This window comes from Panthera leo, chromosome D3 (assembly GCF_018350215.1).
Source record: "Panthera leo isolate Ple1 chromosome D3, P.leo_Ple1_pat1.1, whole genome shotgun sequence".
NCBI lineage: Eukaryota > Metazoa > Chordata > Mammalia > Carnivora > Felidae > Panthera > Panthera leo.
In genome coordinates this window covers 29,915,148-29,921,147 of record NC_056690.1, presented here as the reverse complement: position 1 = coordinate 29,921,147, position 6,000 = coordinate 29,915,148, and positions in this window count along the sequence as shown.

The following is a 6,000-nucleotide window of genomic DNA, read 5'->3' as shown; positions in this document are numbered from 1 at the left end:
ACAAGTGCTTCTCTATCTCCTAGATGAGATCAAGCTAAGAGTAGGCTCTCTACTCCTCTGCTGCCAGACAGTGTGATCAAGATAGCATCAGATACTTCATCAAGATGGTGTTGTGGGTGCTGGAGCCAGACTCTCTCTGGGAGGGAGAGATGCTGGAGTGGGACTTTCCCCTGTTGCTATGAGAAGGCTTCCCCAGGCCTGGGACTCTTGGCCAAACTGAACAGGGCCATGATTCCACTGGCATCTCTCTGAGAAAGAGTGGTAGAATACAATCTCAGTAATTTTCTTGCCCACCTCAGGAGTCTGGACGATTTTAAAGCCAAAATGTTTCTTCAGGTGAGCAGGGAACAAGTGAGAAGCATCCTTTTAGACACAGAGGCCATGAACCCCCTGAATATTATCAATTTAAGGCCCAAGCCAGGAAGGGATTGTTCACAGACTTGTGGTCATAACTGGGAAGTTACTATCCTGGATTAGTTGGGGGTAGTAACCTATGGGGAGGAGAAAGTTATATCAAAAAGCAATGCTTCATTCATTATTCTTTCAGTGAACATCTTCTGCCAAAGACCATGCTAGGTATGAAGGTTTCAGAGGTGCTGGTGGCAGCCAAGGCCCTGCCCTTCTGGAGGGTACAGTCTCTTCAAGGGAAGGTGAAAGAACAAATAGCCAAATGGCAGAAGTCCTGCCTTATCAGTAATTACTTTATTTTTTTTTATTTTTTGTCGTTTATTCATTATTGAAGGATAGAGAGAGACAGAGCATGAATAGTGGAGGGGCAGAGAGAGAGGGAGACACAGAATCCTAAGCAGGCTCCAGGCTCCAAGCTGTCAGCACAGAGCCCGACGCAGGGCTCGAACTCACAGACCGTGAGATCATAACCTGAGCCGAAGTCAGACGCCCAACTGACTGAGCCACCCAGGCACCCCATCAGTAATTACTTTAAATGTAAATAGATTAAATTTTCTAATCAAAAGGCAGAGATAATCAGAATGCATTTTTAAATGATTCATGTAACTACTTGGCAATGAGAAAGAATGAAATCTGGTCATTTGCAACAATGTGGATGGAACTGGAAGGTATTATGCTAAGTGAAATAAGTCAATCAGAGAAAGACATATATTTTCACTCCTATGTGGAACTTGAGAAACTTAACAGAAGACCATGAGGGAAGAGAAGAGGTAAAAGTAGTTTCAAATAGAAAGGGAGGCAAACTGTAAGAGACTTAAATACAGAGAACAAACTGACGGTTGATGGGGGCGGGGAAAGGGGAAAATGGGTGATGGGCATTGAGGAAGGCACTTGTTGAGATGAGCACTGGATGTTGTATGTAAGCGATGAATCACAGGAATCTACCCCCAAAACCAAGAGCACACTGTTTGTTAGCTAACTTTACAATAAATTATATTTTAAAAATAAAAGTGATTCATATATGATTCAAAAATGATTATATATGAATCATACACATGCATAAAGGGATGGAAAAATTCACTCCATGCAAATAGTAACCAAAGAGTGAAGTAGCTGACGTAGCTATACTAATATCAGACAAAGTGAATTTTAAGTCAAAAACAGTCACAAGAGACAAAGAAAGACATTGTCTCTTGACAACAGAACCCCAAATATATGAAGCAAACACTGACAAGGGAGAAACAGACAGTTCTGCAATAATGGAGACTTAGATATGCCCTTTTCAATAATGGATAAAATATCTGGACAGAAGATCAATAAAGAAATAGAGGCTGTGCACAATGCTGTAAACCAATTAGACCTAACAGACATATACAGCACATGCCGCCCAACAACAGAACACACTTTCTTCTCCAGTACACATGCACATTCTCTGAATTGACCATATGTTAGGTCACAAAACAAATCTTCATAAATTTGCAAGGACCATGATCACTCAAAATATCTTTTCTAGCTCATAATGGAATGAGTATGTAAAGTAAAATTTACAAGAAAAAGCAAAATTTACAAATACGTGGAAATCAAACAACACACTCTTAGTCAATACATCAAAGAAAGAAGTTACAAGGGAAATGAGAAAATAGTGGAAGAGGAATGAAAATGAAAGCACATCATACCAAAAGGTATGGGATGCAACAAAGACAGCGCTTAGAGGGAAAGGTAGAGCTATCAATGCCTATATTAATAAGAAAGAGGGGTGCCTGGGTGGCTCAGCAGGTTAAGCGACCAACTCTTGATTTTCGGCTCAGGTCATGATCTCATGGTCTGTGAGTTCGAGTCCCCCATCAGGCTCTGTGCTGAGGGCGCCAGGCAGCTTGGGATTCTCTGTCTCCCTCTCTCTCTGCCCCTTCCCTGCTCATGCTTTCTCTCTCTCTCAAAATAAATAAACATTTAAAAAAAGAAGAAAGATCTCAAATCAATAACCTAACTTTACACTTGAGTAATGAGGAAAAGAAGAACAATCTAAAGCTAGCAGAAGTACCTCCCCATCCCCTGTCCTGGGTCCCACAGGCCCCCACCCCCTGCAGGGAAACTCTGTTCCTTCCTTCCTGCTCTTTCCTCCCCAGCATCCTGGCAGGAGGGCATCCTTTCTGCACATTAGGGATCCCTCTGGTGCCCCTCATCCCCAGGGAGCCTGAGCAGAAGTTGGCAGACAGGAAACCAGAGGGCTAGTTGCCCAGCTAAAAGCAGACCCAAGGGACAGTCCCACAAGCCCCTGCTGCCTCAGGGCCTGGGCCCTGACTCCACCACTGCCCTGTGTCCCATCCCACCCCCAAAGAATAACACCCAATGGTATCCTCAGATGGAAATGGAGTTAGGCTGGGAATAGGAAAAGATAGAGAACTACCCATTCCTGGGGAGGAAGGGACTTAAATAAATAAGTAGCCAGAAATTGGTCCTCTTGCAACACCCTGGCCAACAATCAGAGATGTGCCCACAGCGCCCCCTGCTGCTTGTGGGAAGAGATTACAGGAGCTGCTTTTTTTTTTTTTTTTTTTTATGTTTTTTAATGTTTATTTATTTAATTTTGAGAAAGAGAGAGACAGCGTGCACAAGGGATAGAGGGGAGGGGAGGCACAGAATCTGACGCAGGCTCCAGGCTCCGAGCTTCAGCTCAGTGTGAGATCATGACCTGAGCTGAAGTCAGATGCTTAACTGACTGAGCCACCCAGACGCCCCTACAGGCACTGCTTCCTGACTAGAGCCTGAATCCACACTAAATACACATATTCACTCATGCACACACAAAGCACAGGGCAAATTCAAACCTTAATAGCAGAATGTAAGAGGAAGTACTGACTGGGCAGGCAATAAGAGTGCCTTCTGGGGTGTTGGGAGTTTTCCTTATCTTCATCTGGATGGTGGTAACACAGGTGTTTGCATATGAATGGAATCATCAAGTGTACATTTATGATGACTGCCCTTTATTGTCTTTTACAGTAACTTTTTTTTTACATTAACTGTTAAGTTTTACATTAACTTTTTTTAGCCCATGGGAGTTGAGGTTTATTTACTTCAAGCACCACTTATTGAAAAGACTTTCCTTTCTCCTATTGAATTGCTCTGGTGCCCTTGTCAAAAAAATCAATTGATGTTTGTCCTTGACTGGAAGCTCTATTACATTTCATTGATCTGTCTTTCTCCTTAAACCAGTACCGTGATGTTTGATGACTGCCTTATGGAAAGGGTTGACATCAGTTCATGTAAGTTTCCCACCTGTGTTCTTCTCTTTCAAGTATATAAAATAGACTGACAAAACAAATTCAAGAAAAATTTACAAGTTTAAAAGACAGGTACACACAAAAAGAATCCAACACCTGTATATTAGGAGATCCTGAAAAGGAAAGCCAAAACAAGAGAACAGTACAAAGTCAAGTACAAATAGTACAGAACGAAGAAACTTTCCTTAAATTTGAAAAAAAACATTTTTGAAACCGTATATTCCAAGGGAAACTGTACACCTGAGAAAACTGATCCCAATGACCAACACAGGATGTATTCTAGTAAAATCAATAAACTTAAAATAAAAAGAAATATACTTTGGGCATCGAGGCAAAGTAATAATAATAATAACTTACAAGAGAAAGAAAAATCAGGGGTGCCTGGGCGGCGCAGTCAGTTAAGCGTCCGACTTCAGCTCAGATCATGATCTCACATTTGTGAGTTTGTGCCCCAAGTCAGGCTCTGTGCTGACAGCTCGGAGCCTGGAGACTGCTTCAGATTCTGTCTTCCCTCTCTTTCTACCCTTACTTATTGAAGGCAATGTTTTATACCAGAAGAAACTGGAGTCACATATTTAAGATATTCGAGGAAGGAAAACTGGTCTAGCCAAACTGACTTCCAAGTACAAAGGTCAGTGTTATCAATACGCCACAGTCAGCCATGAAGGCAGAGATGCGTGTAGAACCGGCATACATAAGATATGAGTACTAAAAACACAAAAATGCCAGAATGGACTTAAACCATCTTGGTAACAAGAAACAGTAAAATTTACCCAGCAGGTGTCATGAATGTGCTGGAGGAGACGAAAGGTTTGTGTCTCACTTGGGGTCTGGAGCTCTGAGCCATGCAGGCTTAACTGAGATGTCATAGGAGTGACAGGAATAACTAGCTTTGTCTCAGCCTGGAGCCCAGCAATAGTCAGGAGGACCATGTGCCCAACTTGGAGCCAGAGTACGAGTCAGGAATCCCAAGGGCTGATTGTTTTTCTTGTAAAGGAGGACTTTGAGGAACTGGCAGCTGCTGGCAGTTTGAGGTATATCCCACAATGTTGCTGCCACTTCCGGTGCAGGATATGGTGACCTTGTCTCTCAGGGATCCCAACACTGAGGCCAGCTGAGTCAGCACAGACTGAAGCCTGAAAAGATAAAGAGAATGAGAAGGCAGTGAGAAGTCCCACAGCCAGTGGTTGAGAACTTGGCTTCTGGAACGGAGCTGCTTACTCTTGAAAGCTGGCTCTGCCATTTACATCTGTGTGACCTATTTCTTCATGTGTAAAATAAGGATAATAGTGATATCAATAATTGTTAATAATTGTCTTATTAATAGCAATGAGAATGAAATACACTAATAATAGAAAACTGTCTGGAACAGAATAAGCACTGAGTGGGTGTTAACTATTAACAACATTATTGAAACCGTGGCTCAGCCTGATGTGACCAACAAAGGCAAATGAAAAATGAAAATTTCTTACTGTTTACAGCTCATTGACACATCCTTGAGACAGGCAGAGTGACCTTCTTCTGGGAGCTCAGCTGCCTCGATGGTGACGCTTTGCTAAGGGCAAAAGGCAATCTTAGGTTAACATTATCCTGAACCCCAGGATCTTGTAAGTCTACTTTAACATATAAACATTTCTTTAGAGGGGGGCCTGGGTGGCTCAGTCGGTTGAGTGTCCAACTTCAACTCGGGTCATGGTCTCACAGTTTGTGAGTTTGAGCCCCATGTTGGGCTCTGTGCTGACAGCTCAGAGCCTGGAGCCTGCTTGGGATTCTGTGTCTCCCTCTCTCTCTCTGTCCCTCCACTGTTTGTGCTCGGTCTCTCTCTCTCTCTCTCTCTCTCTCAAAAATAAAATAAAACATTTAATAATAATAATAAATAAACCTGAACCAAAAATTCCTTTGGAAACTTCCTTATCTCACCCCCACCCCCAAGATATATGTTGACAATCAAACTCCAAGTTTATGACCCACTGATATACATCTAAAGGGTCTCATGCCTGAGTTTTTACTAAACAGTAATAAATGACCTTTTTCTAACAGCAGCTAACCCCTCAAGGTCCTGGAAAACTTGCTTCCAAAATTCCTTAGAGACTAAACACTATCCCTAACCCCCTCCCAACCTGAAGGTGTACAATCAGTCACCAGCCACAACCCCCGGGGCAGCACGTTCTGCCCACGGGTCCTGTCCCTGTGCTTTAATAAATTCACCTTCTTTTGCACGAAAGACGTCTTAAGAATTCTTTCTTGGCGGTCAGCTTGGGACTCCCATCACTCCAAAACCCCATCAAGCCTATAACCAAGGAGAGAGAAG